The 21973-nt window shown below is 37.5% G+C and overlaps 1 protein-coding gene across 1 annotated transcript in view; it reads left to right on the top strand.

Moving 5' to 3' along the window:
* Positions 1-936: 936 nt before the first annotated feature.
* The window catches only part of LOC139143492 (oxytocin receptor-like), a 105932-nt gene continuing 84895 nt past the window's right edge, over positions 937-21973 (top strand). The window contains exon 1 of the mRNA XM_070713854.1: positions 937-1044. The gene's annotated coding sequence lies outside the window, so the exon portion shown is untranslated. The remainder of the gene's footprint in view (positions 1045-21973) is intronic.

Below are 21973 nucleotides of genomic sequence, written 5' to 3'. Positions count from 1 at the left end.
TCATAGACGCGTTCAGTGCTAATCGCAGCAACGCTGTGTAGGAAGCAAAGGACCACTTTCACGCAGCATCTTGATTATTTTTACCATATGATCTATGTAGATCTTACACCCGAAAGTTAATGCAGTTATCGCGTCATGCTCTATGTTTCATGTATAATGTTTTACAATGATCTACACCTTAAAATCTGCCGTCATACTGTGCCCACGTTTAAAGCATCTCATTCTGGAGGCACTGTAACAGTTTCATCAGTATTTTCGTTGAGTCTAATACTCTCTATGTTTCCTCACACTACGCAGATTCAAAAAAATATCGAATAAAATAAAAACATGGAAGACGAAAGCGTCAAGCTAATCTCCAGGGCGACAGCGCATCCTTGGGTTACAGTTAAGAATACCGAACCGTCGACAGATAATTCGGTCTGTTTCGGGGCGTGGCCATATTCCCAAATCAAATCACTTGGAATATCAGAGCTCGTCCAGTAAACGATCAAGGATGATGGCTTTCCAAAAGTTGTGCACGGTTGTTGCCGTCAGTGTCCATTAAGAGGAAAAGACACTCCTTGTACGCAACCGCGAATTCAATTTACCTACCAAAAGCCTACAATCTGTTTGCATTCAATCTCGGAAATCTTTCAACGACGAGAAAAAAGGATTGCTCCTGACCTTCAGGGAGAATGCAGTTGAGGATGAAAAATTGCCCATGAGGGGGTTTTGGGTGTCATTAAACAGACAGGATAGAGACAGCAAAAGCAATCAATTAGCGACTGCGCTTTACTATTGGACGGGTTTTTGCTGAAGGCACCGCAAAAGCTTTATACACTCTCGGCAGTGGGATGAAGAGATGTAATGAATGTAGCCTTACCATCCCCACGGTGCAAAGTGGTTCATCCCGCATGTCAGCACCTGTAGATTTCCATCTCTCTGAACTCCTAATTGCTACATTCACCCGGCGCTGTGGTGAAACGAAGCGGTGATAGATTCAAGAGGAGCTGGAATTTCAGCGGTGAAAAAAAGACGTTCTTACCAAACGGGGATCGCCTGCTGGTAAGTTACGACGTTTAAATCAGCTATTAGCGTGAAGTAGACAAGAATTGGGAAGTGGGATAGCGAATCTGACTGCAGCAAATCGATATTTGCCGAGCAAAACCAACATTGTGTTACAAACTGTTGTAGCATGTAGGCATGCAGGAGAGAAAACACATCGTAGTTAGGAAATGATATTTTAATGGTAGGGAAAAATTCTCCTCTGGAATAAGTGGGAAAAGAGGAAAGACGATTGTCAACTTTACTCGCATAGTTGCTGTATTAACCGTGGAAGCGTTGAAACCAACAGACAAGAGTAACCACTGCACTCAAATAATACCAGGCGGCAAACGTCCTTCAGCGAAACGCCAAGTAGCATCTTACAGCACAGTTGGTAACTTACCTTTGACCGATCTCTTTCAATGCTATTGTATTACTTAAAGTTGGCAACAGATCACACAAACAGTGTGGAATTTACCCCAGTGACTTTCCCCGTGAATCTGCTATTGTGTTCTGGATGGGTCGATGTCTCCGCGATCACGATGCCGCAAATTGTTTTCCGCTCGTTTTTCCGCATCAATATCAGAAAAATAATCACAGATTGCCAAAAATAAGTCGAGATACTTGATACCATTGTTCATAATTAATGCTTGAATGTTTATAAGTGTCACTATTTTAAGAGCTGCAAACTTAATAGAAATAGATGAGCATATGTTGTGACGGTAATAAAAAAATTAATCTGAATTCCGGTCTTTTCAAAATTGTGTATCAAAATTTAATGCTACAATGTACACGGCATGCATCGTCATGTATTTTCAAAGGCGGATATTTATTTTAATAGTTAGTAGAAGGTTGAAATAAGAATAAATTTTGAATGCTCTTCGCCGTTCTGCTATTTATATTTTTACATTTAGCTTTGAAAAACCTGTACCCTAAACTAGTGATCAGGTTTCCTTTTCTTACACCTGTTAGAATATCAATACGTTTCTGTTTATCTTATCAGATACCTTTGGGTTTTTCATATTCACATCAACGGAGCTACTTTGTATATATTTTGTTTATCGTGCAAGTAAGACGGGCCTACTCTCCTGAACTTATCGGTTTTTTAGGGTCGTGAACAAGTTAGCGAACAAACTGTTCTTCTCAACATGGGATGTATACTCAGCCATTTCAAAGCAGTTGGAAAAAGATTGCATGCCAATCCTTTATAATGAGATCGCACCAAATCACAAATATTTCTAGTAAATTGCTATTTACTTCTTAAAATCAAGCCACAGACTGCTGTGTAAAGAGTGTTGTATTTGCGATTTTAATCATTACTCAGCGGTCACCGATTCTGAAACGTGCCACTGCATATCCTGTTTCTTTGAAATTACCTGCCTAAAAACTAATATTGACATTGTTCTGGAAATAGGGATAGCATAATAGTTGGCGACTTCAGACTTATGTCTAGAACCCCACTAGGGAAATTAGACGTACATTATGAAAACGACATGTTCTTATGGCAAATGTCAGTTGAACTTGAACCAAACCAAATCAATGTCACATTTAAATCCAGGCTCATCGACGAAAGATGATGAAATCTCTCAAAAGTGGCAATACAACGAAGTTTTTGTGCTCTTTAGTTAAAGCCTCTCAAAGTATGGATAGATTTCCTTATAATCGCCACTCATTAAACATTTGGCACGAGTTCAGGAACTGTTAACATTCAATGTGTTGATTTCTCCATCATTGCAAGGTGTGTCAAGTGTTGCCGAAGGAAACAATTTCATACAGTCTGTTATAAATTGTCATTGTTTGGAAAGACATTTGGCAATTAGAATTCCTCATTATAGTATCAATAGGATGGAAAGTATGATAACAATACAATGTTAAATGACATAGAGTATATGATGCACTTGTTTACGATGAACATCGTAAAGTATCATCACCATCTGCAGGGCTCGTCACTGTAATTGTTATCCGATTTGGATTAATGGTGACATATAAATTTGGATCTAAACAGCGGCTGCCGTTCTTTCAATTTTACAGCTTCAAAACATACTATTGTTTCACAACAGAAGCTGATAATATGCAATTATCCTCACCTCTTTGAATCTTCTCCATTCCTCATCAGCCTCTCCGTGAGCAAAGGTTTTGTAGGTATCTACATTTGACTGTTTGTATGTCAGCGACACCTGTCTATTCTTCAACTATCTGCATGTATGTATGTATGTATGTATGTATGTATGTATGTATGTATGTATGTATGTATGTATGTATGTATGTATGTATGTATGTATGTATGTATGTATGTATGTATGTATGTATGTATGTATGTATGTATGTATGTATGTATGTATGTATGTATGTATGTATGTATGTATGTATGCATGCATGTATGTATGTATTTATGTATTTATGTAGTGCGTTCGTACTTATGTATGTATGTATGTATGTATGTATGTATGTATGTATGTATGTATGTATGTATGTATGTATGTATGTATGTATGTATGTATGTATGTATGTATGTATGTATGTATGTATGTATGTATGTATGTATGTATGTATGTATGTATGTATGTATGTATGCATGCATGTGCGTTCGTACTTAAGTACGTATATATGTGTGCGTGAATGCGTGTGAGTTATGTTCGTCTTTAAGCCTGCCTTCATTCCAGACAACATGGATGTCTTTTTAAACATTAAAACTGAGATAAGTATTACTGTTTGTTCTGATATCAGGCAGCTTAGATTTAGCAGTCTATTTCACATTTTACATGACGTTCATTTTCGACTGTTAGATACTGAAAAAGAGTGATTTTCAAGAAATAGTATTTGAAGAGGTAAACGAAACAGTTATAGCAGGATTAAAAAGCAACCATTTACCATATAGCTATATTAACCCCCGAAAGATTTATGAAATGTGTACAATATATGAGTTTCAATCAAGATTATTCTTTGACATATATATTTTGCACTTGTTTTTCAAGAAATATAAAATAGTAACAAAGAGCATATGTAAAGAACGACGAGATAAAAGTAGCCATACCTGCAAATTTGAAGGAAAATGTCCCGCTATTAGTTTTGTCGAAACCACAGCAATTTGAGCATTAGGAGGCGTTCACATGTAAAATGTTAATTTATGTGCTTAATTAAGAGAAAATGTTGCGCCATGATTATTGCGTTTTTATTGCCTGTAAAGTACGAGAATTGACGTATGAGACATTTCATTGTCCCACATTCGTCGATACCCCCGGCAGAACGACGCGACGTCTCATGACCAGATGGCAGTGGTTCCTTTATGATACCTTGGCTGCGGGGCAGTGCTGTCTCCAACATGTTAGAAAATTAATGCTTCTTCCAAGGTTTATTTTGCTAGTCTAGAGGGATATAAAATAGCATAAATTTCTGGAAAGTGGAGCTTGGTGAAATACCAGATTAAGCTGCTTTTTCGAGTGCACGGAAATGATGGGAAAACATTGGCATTTTAAATCGATTGAAGTGCAATTCTCAGTGAAACCTATCCTCATGACACCCGTTTGTGATGGATAATTCATTAATGTTCGGAATCTAGCGGAAAGCAAACACGAGTAAAAAGGTCAGATGCCGAACACAAAACACGAAAAACAAACAAGAACATATATAAAATATCGCGTTTTATGTTGTAGAGAAATAGTATCTTCGGATACTCTCTTGATCTTATCCTGGAAATAACATCAACATTGTTGATTAGAAAACCATGCACTGACATTCTACATTCTTGCGTTTGGCATTCGACAAATTGACAGCTATTTCAGATGGTGTGTATTTACACTAGCCGGATAAACTCGGGCGGTAAACTAGTGGGGATTCTGGCCTCCACTTTTAACACGGGAGTCGATGTTTAAATTTCATATTGAAAATAACAAGACAAGGGTGAAAATATTTATTTTAAATAAGCAATAATGGCTGTTTAGTACTCGATCAAGCTAAATACTATAAGTTTTACGGTCCTTTTCATTTTATTTTCCCTAGACGCACTGTAATTTAATTTGCAAGTCCCTGCTCTTACGCTTTTACAATCGGTAGCAAGTAGATGTACCGATCATGAACATGGGGCTTAATGCAATTTGCCTCGGAAATTAACATCGTTCACACAATTAAAACTTGAGGCCCGTTGGAGATCGCTGGCTGCGGCTCGGTCAGCAATGAATGAAGGCATTGACACAAATGAAACATTTTTATTGATTTTTATTTCGTCACATATTATTGGACAACGGTTTATGTTTCCAAAACAGGTTCAAACTACAACGTTTACCTATAAGACGATTTTCCAGATATTCATGGTCAGTTATAAGCCATACATGTAACACATGAAATACCAAAGTGTGCAAAGTATTCATAGCAAAGTCGTTGTTGTATTGCATGTTTATCTGTATGACTTTGCCAGATGCAAGCGCCGAATGGCAGTTCATCTCTCATTTAACTTGAGGCAATGATCACCTGAAGACACATCTTGAAGTCATGCCAGGAGAACTGAGCTCCGAGAAAATATTTTTGTCGCTATTTTGTGCCCAAGCTAGTTTCTATCACGGGCCATAATCTGTTGGGCGACATTGAACCTGATGAGATTCAGCATTTCTTTTAAATCAGAACATTTATCTTGGCGAACTACCAGAATATCTAGGATGATAAAACAGTTACAGTAGCAACTCTAAGGGGTCAGAGGTTAAACACTCAGCCTATAGGATGTTTAATAAATCATAAAACCTTTAACCCCGACCGCAGGATGTAGATTGAATGTGAACCGGCTCCCATTTACTTTAATTACTTGAGCAAATCGAGCGAAATTCTATACATCGAGACTTTGGCGTCAGAGAAAAATGTAGACTAGGTTGGGCTGCTTAAGTTAGCCAGCTTTTAAAGTTCAATAAATTTGATACCCATATTATTTGGCAAAGAAGGGTGCTCGTTGCTCCAAGGCGAAAGAATATGTACACTGTTCAGGTTTCAACATGGGCTATCCACGTAATACGGCAGTAAATACGCAAAAACATCATTGAAATTCAACATGAGCATATCTTCCGACGCCAACATTTTTCCAAGGGTACACCTTTGTATGTAGTGTTGATCTCAGATAGTAATGTATATCAGGCGAGTACTACGGTGATTACTGTGGACTAAATGATTGTCCTGACGGCCATCGTAATTTACCATGTGTGTCAGATATTTGTACATTTCCGCCTTGTTCACATTTTCCTTGGGAAGCTTTTATTTTGCCTTGGCGTCCGACTATCGCTGAGTAACAGTACTGCATGTAAGAATTTGGTTTGTCTACTGATAATTATAACATAAAATTAAAATAAATTGACATGTATAGCTGCGGTGAAATAATGTGGTAGGTTCTCTCTAATGGCATTGTCTTCAGTAAACCTGAACTTGGCAATCTCTCCGGCTTTGAAACTATTTTGCTTATAGTTATTTCACTTTTAAAGACATTTGAGTTATACTGAAATCTGTAATGCAGTTGGCTAACGTCTGAAAGAAGTTCGTTTGCATCTGAAGGCCCCCTGCCAACATAAAGATGATAATTTCAAACAATCAATTGTTAATAATAACTCAAATGTCTGTAGACTCAAGCCTTTCGGCGATTGTCCTCTGGGTCTCATGATCCTATCGACCCAAAAGTACAAGTTTTGTCAAGAAAATAAGAAATCAATCAATCAATTGAGGTAACCATTCACGGTCAGTTTAGCTGAAACTCATCCTAGCAAAATGATAGTGTATACAAGATGGCGTCGATGCGCGGCAGTGGAGGTGTTAGCAGCCAAAGCTAAATTGGGTTTAAAACTGTTAGAATGTAAACTATAGTTACTCGTTTTTACTTTCTTAATAAGCGATAGTACAATGAGCTCTATTTTAATTGTAAAACGATTCTGCAATGAGGATATTTCAGTTTTACTACATTTTCCTCAAGTCGATAAACCCATCTTTTACATCTAAAAATCAAGAGAAAATATTAAAGGAAAAAAAACCGCCTTTTTATCTACAAAAGTTTGTTTTATTATTTCATCCGGTCGTAGGTGGATGCCAGACTAATTTGACAGATGAGTTAATCAAAAGTAACAATTTCCGCGAGATTTTTATCAGAAAGCTGCATTTCAGCTCAGCAGCTAATTTTTGTTCTATTTTTGTCAAAAAATGAATTAATGGAATTCAGTGTCATAAGGATAGGAGTCTTTTCTGCTGATTAGGTGGAGGGGCAATGGAAAGAGGTTCGGTATATTCCACGACACTATTTATTGGTCGATTTCGTCTATTAATTGCCTCCCTTCAATTAGCGCTCTCTTCACATCTCCAGCTTTTCTTAAAGGTCGATCACCGAGGGTGCCTTTAATAGGTTGAGAGCACTTTCCGTTCAGTGTCGAATACAGTCATACGATGACGGCGACGGCTGGATGAGATATCCAGGACTTTTTACGTAGTTCTGCCATATGTAGCTGACAGCTATACAAAGAACTGGTACAAACTAGTCCCTTCCAAACGTTAATGGCTTTTCTCGCCGCTCATTTGTCTTTCCCGCGTAAGAAATTCATGACATCGCCAAATGGCTGACCTTTAGGCACCACAGTGGATTGGACATGTTCATCGGCTCCAGAGGGGATCGCAATAAATAAATGGAAACCCCAAAACAAATTTATCTCAAGTTGATTCCCATTATATTTTCAGTCGCGTTGGCTTGTATTAAAATTCCTTTGCAAGATTCATCTCTTTACATTCTCTACAGATAGCTTATAGTGTTAGCTTTTTTAATCTGAAACTACCAGCAGCAACACGTAAGATCGAGATCAAGCTAACGTTATAGCTTAGACTTTCGCAATCTTTTAGAACATTTTAGAGAGATAATCATATAATGAAACTGTTGCAATCAACCATAACGACCCTGTATCATGATACTTTAGAATGGTTTATTTACGTTTTCTTTAGAAATATATTGAAACTAATCAATATCGAAATATCTAAATTATCAACAAATGGAAGAATTACTTAATATTACAATCGATCAATTGTCTGATTCAATAACAGTGGATCAATCATATAATCTACAATGATCGATAACAATCGAGTTAATGCACTCAGAGGAAAACAAAAAAAGATCTTCCCCTTTGATTGAACTATCTTGAACTATCAGGACTCAGCGCTGTGACATATAACCTTAGCATCACCCTCGTAAAGATCAAAATATCATTTTTAAACGGCACTTGTTGCAGCAATTCACATAACCCCAAGAATTACCCTTTAATTCTAACGTCTGATGCACGCTTAAAATTGTGTAAATCATGGTTTGCGATGAATCCCCGACCCGTTCATAGTAATACCCAACCATCTGATCAGCCATAAAACGTTACGTATTTTAAACAAATGCCCTGTCACTAAGTTTATGATTCTAAATGTCGACGGATTACTGGTTGTCTTGTAAGGGTTGCATATCTCAATAACTCAGGATAAATATAACGTGTTGAACTCTCGATGCTGCTGTGCTGCTTTAGAATGATTACCACAGGAGTAATTATATTGAATGATATATTGAGGAAAGCCATTGCCTCGATTGAGTCTAAATATACGCCAAACCTCGGGCGTTTCTGTCGACATGGGAAAGTGAAGAGATCTAGCCAAAAAGTAAGAGTAAAATGCAAATTACGTGACAGACGGGAACGAGGGTTAAATACCAGATGCTTAGTGGCTGTAACCATCGATTCTTATCAAAGAATGCGTTATACTTTTGAATTGAAAGAGAATGATCATATTTCTAACTGGGAAGAAGCATTAGTATAAACCTATCCGTCCATGGTATAAACTACAATTCTGGCTCGCGTGATAATATATTTACCACCAACTCTAAGCAAGCAGACTAGTCGTCCCATTAAAAAGACGAGTACACCGATTTAAAATATTACCGATACCTGTGAATGTTGATAATACCAATAGATTTCCTACTTCTTTGCAGCCGTATGTTTAGATCCGAGGCGGCACTTACTGTAAGCTGTAAGGGACTGGACACAAATTACAGGGTGGGGCCGTTGTTTTTTGGGGGTGGGTCGCCATTTTTCGCACAAGCATTTTTGAACGGTCATAAAATTTTGTGCAAGCCTATGGGGGAGGGTCACCTTTGTATGCATCAAAGCTGAAATTGCATGTGCACGTATTGAAGAATATGGAATACTGAAAACAGAAAAAAACACCTCCTGGCACTTTCATTTTCTGTCATTTCCATTTTCGGCGCCCTTCGGGCGCAAGTTTAAGGGTATAATAAATAATGTATTGATGATCCAAGCAGCCACATTGCTTTAAGTTGTCATGATTTCTACTTATCCAACTCCTCTTTTGTGCATATAAACTGTCCCTTATAATGACGCTTTCAAAAACAATTTGGAAAGATCACTTATTTGATATCATTCTCCCTTGACAATACATTGGGTATAGGTCGGTGTCAAATGTTCAATTCGCTGTATGTACATTTTTTATTTTTTAAGGACATTGACAGAATACAAACTATTCAGAATAATGCAAAATATCATCAATAACAACTGGAAGCTTTAGGTCGAACAACTTTTGCATAACAATTTAGGATCAGATAACCTATGAGTTATTTGTCGTTTCCTCATAGCCTACAATGAAGAGTGAATCAACATTTTGGTGAAATTCCAAAATCAAATTTCTTGCACAACCATGGACTAGACACAACTCTAGTCTAATCATTAACATTGATACTAATAATTAGGTGTACATAAATGCACAGATTTACCTAGTTTTATATTGAAAAAATAATATTCAGCATGCGTGCGTGAGTGCTTCACGAACTCTACAACGTGTGGAGCGGTCTCAGTCAGAAAAATGTAACAAATTAGCCGGCTATTGAACCACTCTTTTTTGGGAGTGGAGATTTAGCAGAGCGGTTCTCTCTGTGGCCTCTCCGCTAGGCGCCTGATGCCGTATGTTGTGGGTTCGAACCCGATTGAAAACTAGCCGTATTTTCTACCCTGGGTTGGTAACTCTGCTGGTGGACAGAATTGTCCCCGATGTTATCGTTCGCCCAGTTAAAGCGATGAAATTCGTTTCTTCGCTTCGATAAAAGTTTGTATGTCCGATGTATGATAGTGAACATGCCTGCGCGAGTGCTTCACGAACTCTACAACGTGTGGAGCGGTCTCAGTCAGAAAAATGTAACAAATTAGCCGGCTATTGAACCACTCTTTTTTGGGAGTGGAGATTTAGCAGAGCGGTTCTCTCTGTGGCCTCTCCGCTAGGCGCCTGATGCCGCATGTTGTGGGTTCGAACCCGATTGAAAACCAGCCGTATTTTCTACCCTGGGTTGGTAACTCTGCTGGTGGACAGAATTGTCCCCGATGTTATCGTTCGCTCAGTTAAAGCGATGAAATTCGTTTCTTTGCTTCGATAAAAGTTTGTTTGTGCGATGTATGAGAGTGAGCATGCCTGCGTGAGTGCTTCACCAACTCTACAACTTGTGGAGCGGTCTCAGTCAGAAAAATGGATCAACATTTTATGCGAAATTCCAAAAACAAATTTCTTGTACACAGATGGACGTGTTACCACCCTCTTCTAATCAAGTACAATTATATCAATTATTCAGGGTCCATATATGCACAAATAGTGCATATTTTTAATTGTGAAATTTTTTTTACAGTTTTGTCATAGACTCCCATGTATAGTGGATCAACATTTTGAGCGAAATTCCAAAATCAAATATCTTGTTCACATGAGCACTTTGTAAACAACCCATGCTAATTAAGTATATTTATATAAGTTATTAAACATCTATAGATGAGCAGATATTGCTAGTTTTATATTGGAAAATACACGTTCATAGTTTTCTTATAGTCGACTGCCATGTATAGTGAATCAACATTATCGATGAAATCTAAAAATTACATTTTTGTACACGCATGCACTTTTTACCTGCCACTTCAAGCAAAGTACATTTACATGAATTATCACACACATATGATTTGATATTTTGTGGACAAAGCGTTATATCGGCCACATTTTGCCTTCCGTTTGGGAGGGGACTTCAAAAGTATAGCAAGTCAGAAGGAGGTCTTGAACATATTGCAGGTTTGTTAGGGGCGGGGTATTGAGTAACAGGGGAGGGTCACTTATTTTTATGCACCGATAAGGGGGAGGGTCACTAATTTTTGTGCATTAACTTTTGAAGGGTCACTATTTTTGATGCAGCGGTGTTTCGAAAACACCGCCCCTCCTGTAATTTTTGTCCAGTCCCTAACGAGCTATACCTACATTACGCACACACAAGAGTCTCTTTCTCAATTTGGTGTCCGTTCCACCATGCAAAAGCTGCACACGAAATAGACAGTGATTTAATTGAATGCAAAAAGGTGCAGGTACCATTCACTCCTTAACTATAATAACTAAACGAAACCTAATAATGTAAAGCTATATTCTTTAGACGACGCAGCCTCGCATGTGCTGAGCTTTAATCTTGTATTTACCTATTAGTTTTAGTGCTAGTGGCAAAAGCTTTTAAGATTACTCTGAAATAAAATAACGTGTCATCGTTCCCTTATATGCCATGTAATGTTATCCTGTAGAATTTTATCAATAATATGTTTAGTTGTGAACTTTTGATAAGACGGGGATGGTGACGTTTCATAACCTCTGTTGCAGTTGATTCCTGCTTTCCGTTTTGAGTACGACCTCCGTCGAACTGACACTGTTTTACAGATCACAGTAAGCCTGGCCCTAGTTATTAATACATTAACTAGAACCTAAAATTTACAACTGCGGTAAGTGTTGATACGATTTTACCCAACAGAATGCTTCTGATTTCGTTAACAGCTGGTTTACATATGACTGAATTCCATCGTTTGCTTAACAATCGGAACTCTATCGAAGGACATTACATCCGAAAACTCGATGCTTGTGCGATTGTTGCTCATAAAACAGACTTTAATAACTCTTTCAGGGAAAATTGCTTGTGTCTATCTCTCTTTCCCCATGATGACGGATATTCAGAATGTATGGTTGAAACATCTGTTTCGCGTTTGCAGTCATCTGGTTCTTTCATTGAATGCGTCACATCATTGACAGACAGTCGCAGGCAAAGAGGGTCGGTTGTTATGGATTTCGAGTCACTGTAGCATTGTAAGGGCTGATCTCTAAAAGTAGCTTATCCGTCTGTTTTAAAGACAACATTTAGGTGCTCTTTCATTATGTTCTCCACCTGTAGCATCAATGATACTACGAAAATACCCTGACGCACAAAGGTTGAAATATTATCTGACCGCTAGGGTTTGGAATAAATTCCTCTCAATATACATTTATTTCGAAGAACGGGCAACACTTGTATGTATTTTTGTTATAGTACAGAAAGCTAAACAAACTTAAAACTTGTTGCTTGTACATGTCTATGGCAATCATGTCAAAACGTTGAACTAATTCTCACTAAACGGCTTCCCTCAGGAAGTGACGCTTACATTTCTCCTCTGAAGACATTAAGAACCCTAGACAGTGATAACATTCCATTTAAATACTCCAATATTAGTCTAAAACACCAAAACAATAAAACAAATCAACGAGCAGGAGTCAAAACGTCACTGTTATTCTACTCACCGATTTCTTCACTTCTTCCGACAGGTGACCTAGACGAACATATGTTACATATTTGCAAAATAATACTGAAATAAATAATATTTTTGCATATCCTCTTCGTTTGAAAAGACGGGGAGATATGTTTTTTTGAATATGTTACACCCAGCCATGTGGCTCAATAATCTGTATTTAAACATCTCTCGGTGATGGATGAACATCTTTTATGTAAAAGAAAATGTCTCCTGTGGTTTCTAAGAAAATTGCTTCGAGCACAATACATAAAACGTAGATTATTACAGACACACTTGAAGAGTGTAAGCAAGTGGATTGTTCTTTGGGATTTAGGCGTTGAAATAAATAATAAAATGTTGTCTGTCCTTACCAATTGACTCTTTCTATGTCCGTAATGGTGAAAATGGCAATAACAGTCAACAACATAACAATCGGAGAAACTTGCTAGAAAATTACATTCGCATGGTGAGACTAGCAAAATGCTGATAATATTTAAAGTGTGTACGCTCAGATAAACTGAGTAATGCCTTGATAAATGCCTTTGATGATGTCGAGTTTGAAATACTTGAGTCTGAATGTTTTTCGTCGTTGAGTGGTTACCTACCAGTACCAGTCTTACAATTATCGTGTTGCTTGATGTAAAGGTGACTTCATTACGTCCTGCGTAGCTGAATCTACAATCAACTATTCCTTTTACAGTTCCTTAAGAACTTATCCCCTTTTTGCTAAAGATACTGTATCACACATCACTGGGTAATCGCTAAACCAAAATTTTCCCTTGAGCTGATCGTTATCCTGGAGATGACGCAATTGATGACGATAAGCTCGACATCTACCGACACGAGTGTCATCAATATCTTTCACATCTACTCCTAAACATGACGTCATCATGTTCGTGATTCTCTTCTTTTCTTCGCAAAATTCAAATATATACAAACCTTTCCGACTGGTTCTCAAGTGTACGGCTGAGAGTATTCTGAGCAGGAAGACAGAATTTACAATGGGTGGTTTGCGGTATCAAGAGAAGTTACTCCGTTACTGCACATTCCAGTTTAATAAAGTATTACAGATGTTAAACAAGGTTTTGTTAATGAAACTTCAATATACTGTTGCTACGACAATATCATAGTTTCCCAAGTATTCAAATATAAACATTGCTTAATAGATGCCATAAAATGTGCACTAGTGCCTGCGCATGCAACATCAAATCTCTTGTAATCGTTAATTTCAAATTAACGGTCATCATGGTAAGCTCAGATCAAACGTTCCCAACTTCTAAAATGCTCTTGGAAAAAGCTCTCGTAATCAGATTGTTGGATGGCAATTTTTTTATGAACAAAAATTGTGAATTTCCACTGTGCGAAATTCCTTTTTTCCTATCATTGACACCACTTCTATGTCAAACTGTACAATTCCGTGAGTCGACGAAACACAAACACGTGCAATTGATTGGATTTTTTTGAAATGTACGGCACCTTTTTTTGTAAAACTATAACCTGAATTTTGCACATAAACATGAGTGTGTTCCAAGAAAAGTCACATTTTCTTTAGTCCGGACGCCATGTGATGTCACTGACGACAATCTGTCAAAAGTTACTGGCCAAATCTCAATCGATCCGAATGTTTGATATCAATCGATATTTGGTCAATGGACACAGAGATATGGCTGTTATGATTCAGAGAGTATATATAATCAGTATGCATATCATACTCAATCGATGCCTATTTATATCCATAAAGATAAGATAATGAGCACGTGTTAGCTACTAAAAGAGAGCTAAAGTGGCCTTACATCAACATGATCTCGTTACCGACAATAAATGAAGATTTATTGGAAGTTCTCAAATTTGTTTACAGCAAGGTGGGTTTCACATTTCACTAGATCTTTTTTACTCACCTAAGGAAGTTAATACTATTCCACAGCTGATGCTAATATTCAAGAAAAATAGTCCACTAATAAAGATAATGTTACCACAACATCTGATAGTAAATAATGTTACAACTGTCTGTCAAATATTCATCTGATGTTATTATCTTTGTTTCGAAATTTTTAAATATGTTGTTATGAACATATGACACACAAGTGCGTTTCTCTGAATTAACTATACTAAAAAACCCGTTGGAGTGATTGCGGATTGTATGAAAGCTAGGGGCAAAACAAAAATAGAATACAGATCCAAAATGGCTGTCGTCGCGAGTGCTATTGAAGGGTTAGCTCATGGTCTTTCATTGAAACACTGAAGAGCAACAGTATCAGTCATTCGGGGCTGTCCCGGATGATTAATTCAATACATGCATGCTTGCAAACAAAAAAGCAAACAGACCGACAGAGAAAGTGACAGACAGATAAACAGACAGAAAACAGAATTAATTAATCAATCAAACAAACATTTGTGACCATTCCAACGGACCCAACAAGCAACCTGACACGTAACAATTTAAAACAAACAAAATATTAAATAAATTGAACATAGATAATTACTTAATGATTATTAATTATGCGTGAATATCACTGAAACACAATGACGAAACAGTAGACACGTTTTGTTACCAAGATATATTTTCGTCTCTTTTATAATGTAATAAGAATAGTATTTACGAGTCTTCCTATAGACATCGCTTGGAGCCGTTGTTGATTTAGGTAAGAATCTTTTTCACAGCATGTGATTCTGACGTATAACGGCGTTTGAAAGAAAATGTCTCCCAACCCTGTTCATGTTCTAGACGACTGTGGATGTTTTCCAAATTAATTCATCAGAAATCGACAGTCTTATGGGAGCCGTATGCGCATTATTAATTCCCACATGTCCTAGCGTTAATTTGACAAGAAATATCATGTCTTAGTAGTGGGTATTTGGTTGCTTGTCAGCAAGCATAGCAACGGGACTTCAGTGGACGGGAGGTTGATCCTTGTGAGGTTTTTGTGAGGGTCTCATAAAATGCATGCACTCGAATGTCGCTAAGTTATTGGATAATCCAGATTTTCGGTGGAAATGCGCCATGTCGTCGAGACAACGTCATTAGATTAAAAAACCATCTCAGAGATGGCATTGTGACTAGCAATCGGATGCAGTGACCTGCCACTTCACATGCAAAATGTTAGACTTTTCTTTGAAAGCTTACTTTCATCCCTGGTAACGATGATTTCATAGGACATATTAAACGTTGTTTCAAATTACAATCGGATATTAAAAGTATTGGACTACATAATCCTTATGTCATCATCGGTATCCGAGTGATAAAAATATTTTTGATTCAAAGTCTGAAACGAAAACGTCGGGGGAATCTCGGTAGTTATTATCAAAGATAACTGGATTAAATGTCACGGATACATTTCAAGTAGTCTTAAGTTTCATCATTTAGGACAGATTCCCGTTTAGTCTTAATCGAGGGTCTGCAAGACGTCATGCTAAGCGAGAATGCGGTACAAATTGCTTCGCCGCCGTCATTTAGGCTCGTACACGGACCCTAACGGAGGATATCAGCAATTGCACACGAAAAAGATCAAGTTGACTTTCTTCGCCCTCTCATAAGGGCTAAAGATACTTCTTTGTGACTTCCCGACAATTTGTCAAAGTCGTGCTCTAAAAGTAAAGCACAGTGGCACTTGAAAAGTCGAATTTAGTTTCCGCCACGGGACTCGAGCTTCCGTTTTCGATTCCGTTAGTAACGTTCGTCATGGAAATTAATGTCATTTCAAAGAAGTGCGCAAAGCATCGAAGGCAAGCTGCTAGCTAAATTCCTGTTTGGGGATACTATCGCGTTTACAAGTCAGAAGTCTTAATATTCCACGAATGTTTGCTTTATTCTTTGAAAACTGAGGTGAAATATTTCCTTTTACATGAGATTATCTGAAAAGTTTTAAAGATTCTGGACTGAAACTGAAAAGAACTTACCTAACAATGGGTTACAGTTAATCAACTGCTTGATAATACCGTAATCGATGACAAAAAGCATAGTGAATACACGAATCATTTACGGGGAATGGGTTACGTCATTACTGGGAAATATTGCCCACCTTTGCCCTTCAACGGTGTCATTACATTGCAATACCTGCGCGGCACTGTTCATGGAAAAATATCGAAGTTATCATTTCTACTCCCCCGAGTTCGTCATGGTGGTTTTCAATCATCGTTACGACAACTTAATGATATCGGTTACAAAAAAGTTAATTACTTTATTTGAAAGGGCAATGCATCTAATAATAAACAAGTGTATTTTAACATTTCACATGATAATACAGGAAATGTAATATATACTTCCCACTGAGTTCCTTCTTAAAGAATCATTTTCATCTATTGTCATCAACAAATGTGCTTCGGATGTGTATTACTTTGAGTTGATCGATTAATTACGTCGTACCTAAACTCTCGAGCCGATTCGGTAATCTTAATTAATACCACATTCTCTCCGATGCGAAACTCGAATTGTTTCTTAAATGCCGAAGTTAATTGTTTCTTAAATACCGAAGTTTGTTGCTACTGGAAAATAATTGCCTTGAATCTTTTGATGTATCCCTGGCTTATGAAAGCAAGCAGACATTTCTTTGTTTTTCTATCAAAGGCCAACAATGTGACACAATTTAATGACCGGTACTTACGTCATGTCGCTTGCATGAGAGTCGGTAATCAGGCTGTTTTGTGGGACCCTGGAGAGCAACATCTTTTGTCGGATTTGCGTGTTGCCATATCAAAAATATGATTTTTTTATTATCACCGAAAATCAAGGGTTGGATGTAAACTGTAGTTCTTAATGTTACTTTACAATTTAATTCACTTACAGAAAAGTAATACGCTCTTATATCATACTTAATCTGTAAAGCACTGTATTTCTAGCGAGTCCATTTACATAGTACACAATTCCATGCATACCCTTGCTGGCCAAGATAAATTCTACGCCCTCGAGATGTAGAATTCCGATGGCCAGTGTTGATCACATAGTGAATTGTGATGCATTCAAACGAGTTGCCGAAAATGCAACAAAAGTCTTGAAAGTGACAATAAAGGCAAGTGAACATTTGCATACCAAGGTGGCAACACCATTCCTATAAAACAATCTTACATCTGTGAACTGATTATGGCTAGCAACACATTTACGGAAGGTTCACAATTAAAAAAGAGAAGGAATGATTACAATTATTTCAGCTCGTAGTTCACTGCTTAACATACACCGCAACAGAATGTACTCAATATGATTATTGCCATCCATGAAAATGCAGAGAGAGAGAGAGAGAGAGAGAGAGAGAGAGAGAGAGAGAGAGAGAGAGAGAGAGAGAGAGAGAGAGAGAGAGAGAGAGAGAGAGAGAGAGAGAGAGAGAGAGACAGACAGACAGACAGACAGACAGACAGACAGACAGACAGAGACATAGAGACAGAGACAGAGAGACAGAGAGTGACACAGAGAGATGGACGGATGGACGGATAGATAGATGGATGGATTGATGGATATATATAGGTTTACGTTGATACGATAGGTAGATAGATAAATAGACATGCGCTGATACGCTCTTACGCATATTAACTAATAGCAAATTAAATTTCGTTGAAAAGTGCAAGCAACGTCTATATTGAGCAATCACGTCAATCATCTCAGTCGTTTACCTAAGATAGGCCATTTCCTCGTGTCAGAATTTATATTTTGTATTGAAAGGTAGACGGTTTACTTACAAAAACTACATGGAAAATGCATTTAAACCAATGAAGGAAAGACGCCTTGCGGATATTCCTGGAATCCAAGCGAGTTACTTGGATACGCACGGAGAGGGACTACGTCATTTCATTTTCGGCACTTTTCTGTACATTTCACATGTAGCTAGGGGCAACACAATATCTTTATTCCAGAACAAAATTGTAATACTTATGGCTTCTGTGTTTTGTTTTATCTTCTTCAATAAGGTTTCGATAAGCAAACAATTCACAGGTGCCATACAATATGCCCCCTCTTGCCCGCTGCATCGATTTCTTGTAATTTTCATTTGTTTGTGATATCATGGAATGTCGCCATTTCAAATACAGACTATAAATTAATGTAATATCAACTATGTTTCAATCTTATCCCAAAGTAACAATTTGTTAAAAATTAATCCCTGTACATACATACATACATACATACATACATACATACATACATACATACATACATACATACATACATACATACATACATACATACATACATATATGCTTCTTGATCTGAAACCGTGGTGAATTCGTGAATTTTATTTGTAATACCCTATTGACATCACGTATTAATATTTGTGCACCACTTAAGGATTAATGAAATGTTGTAATGCGGGCCTTTAAATATAGCGCCGACGCAAAAGTTGAGATGTTTGGGTTAGTGTATTCATAGAAGTGTGCATGCGTGAATGACATAGGATCAAATACTCTGCAGGCTCGAATTACGAGAATTTTCAGGCACTCTGATAATTGAACATTCTACTATACCAATATATCCGTTATTGGGGTCATTGCTTAGAATTGCTTTGGGAAATCGAAATAGACCTTAAGGTTGCCGCTGTTTGCTCGATAAACATCACTTACGTGCCAAGAAATTTCAACGCGCAGAAAAAAACCCCAAAAACAGCGCAATTGAAGAATTGACAAACAACTATATTCTTCCGCTGTTGAACACAGCTCACGCTTCAGAAACTGAGCATCCTATATTTCGACTGTCATTTCTGCGCTGCCAAACGATCTCCGGATTGTAAACTAAGCTATATATTATATGATTCTTAGCTTCCCTTACCTGAGTCATGCACAAGCCGTGGCGCCAAAACCGAGCCATACAGCAAACAAAAATTCTTTAAAAGCTAGTATATTTAAAACCTACATTGTATGCTCCTACAATGTATGTATACTTGCGATTGGTGAAGTTTAAACACACATTGTATCGGTCTCATTTATTCAAACGTAATAGTGTAAAACTACTGTGTTTGAGGAAAACATCTTTTGCAAGCATTCATCGCGATATTTGTAAAGAGACGGCAATGCACCGTTTCTCAACGGACAATATACAGGTAGCTATATGTCTCGAAGTCAGCCATATCCAAAGAAAATTATCATTGCAATGATTATCGTCCAGCTATGATAAAAAGACTTGGGATTATATTTAAAGGAGATAACCAGACCTATATAGTTGTGTGATGATTGCTCGCTGAGAATGTCTTGACGTCATCAACCAACGGAATGTCGATTGCTTAGTTTATCATTTGCAGTTGTGTCTCCCGTAAAGCCGACTTTATGGTTAGACAGTGATTGCTAATTCCATGCGCTGCACAGCGGCAATGCGCCATTTTAGAGGATGGGTCAGACTGTCGTATGCGTTCTCATCACTCGCCTAATTATCGAAATTCCGTCAACGTAAAGAAGTGACTGGTTTACTCGTTTTTGTCTCGATTAACCAGACGATGTAGAAATTAATGCTTTCATATACAGCTTGATCGAGGTCTCACCTTGATCATCAATGCAACAGTGTTTTAATTTCATGTTGAGTTGAAATTGTATAAGCATAAGGTAATGATGCTCAGGTAGTTTTCAGATAGACATCTACGCTTATGTATCTCTCCCCCTACCGCTAGGTGAATTTTTAAGCCTCAGTTGAAAACAATGCAGGTCTTCAATCTACACGTTTTTGACAGAACCTTACGTCTCGCAGTTAGGATTAGAACTACAAACTGCCATGCTGTTCACCTTAAAGGTCAACGATCTCATGATTTGGTCATTGCATTTCACTTTTGCGATACCATGCATGTTCTCTCCATTCCATATCCATCAACATACCTGTCATTGCGTTCCGAACCTTATGTTGAAAACGCATAAAAACATTTTTGACCTTTAGGTGATGACACGGTTCATGAAAGCCTAGCATTTTCAATTCATTTTGGTGGTCTGTTTTTTTTTACACAAATAACTGAAGTGGACAGATTTGGTTGTCCTGTCATCCCCTGCGAGTTATCAGACTCAAATAATAATATATTCGAACACGTTTAAGCTCAAGATGAATTTCTACCTTTGAATTGGTTTTGAGAGTTAAAGATTTTGCTGGTAGGAATCATATGAATGACGACTGTATCTCTTCATATGACTTGGAAGACTTCCATCGGCGATATAAAAAGTGTATATTTCCTCTAACATGCCTCCTAAGAATAAAGAACATCGATCCTTAGATCGGTATTGCCTATCTAATTACTCCTTGTAACAATGGCAAAACAGAAAAAAAATGGTCAATCGATGTCCTTTTTATCGTTAATTTTCGGTATAAATACTTGTTTGAGCTATGAAAATACAGTATGTCGGGTCGAGTCAGAAGAATACATAGTTGTTCCTTGCAAACGCCTAGTGAGGCTCTAGTTTCTGACTGACAATATTAACACTCGTATCATGTGTGTTACAGTACTATTTTCTAAGTTAAAAGATTTCTGGAGAAAATAGACGAAACGTGTATGAACTACATTTATTCGTGCAGACCGTGCTTTAGGTAATATAATGAAGGTCATTTTATCATTTGGAGAATATAGGGGCAAAAAAATTGAAGATGATGTAATTTGACCTGTGTGCCCAAGATTTTTACTTTATTCAATTATGTTGTGGTATTTATACATTTTTGGCCGTTTCACATTTTAACAGTAATATGAGAGTATAAATGGATTTTAGGAAATCAAAATTATTAGAGGCTTTACTGTTGAAGTAGCGTAAGTCGAAATCGACCAAGTAAAAACTCAAGGCGCAGAAAATTGGAGAGGTTTCCCTCAAGCGCCATATCCACTCACTGTGAGTCAAATAATTAATTCTATGTCACTGGGACTGCGCATCTCTTCTTGGCATCAGAACGAAGCAATCTCCAGCTCAAAGTTAGATTTTGTGTCATGACTTGCTGGTATTTGCGTTCTCAATATGATTCTAAGACGCGTTTTGGGGACTTTCATTCATCAAAAACATGGAAAATCTCATTCGAATTTCGCATATTGCGAATAGCGGTATAGAGGAGAGGAGCCACAGAGCAGATCAATTTCATCTGCAAATGCCTATAACAATACCATACGGATCAGTATTCGCTCATGTGCGTCATCCAATACACGCTGTCTTATCATAGAGTCGACTAAAATCTTTGAGAGCTTTTATGAACGTAACTTTTCACGCCAGAAGGAACACTTCATGAGATATCAACTTTCATAATTGATTTAAAAAATAATCGTCGAGTTCTTATCATTTACATTGATTTTTACTGCCGGAATCTAGTTAGGATTAATGTTTGAAAGATCCGTGACACTATAAAAAGACTTTCAAATCCCCGACAAGTACTAACGATGAAACATTGTATGATATCCTTATAGGTTGAGGATGTA

The sequence above is a fragment of the Ptychodera flava genome, chromosome 11 (assembly GCF_041260155.1).
Source record: "Ptychodera flava strain L36383 chromosome 11, AS_Pfla_20210202, whole genome shotgun sequence".
Lineage (NCBI taxonomy): Eukaryota > Metazoa > Hemichordata > Enteropneusta > Ptychoderidae > Ptychodera > Ptychodera flava.
This window is presented reverse-complemented; position numbering and strand designations above follow the sequence as displayed.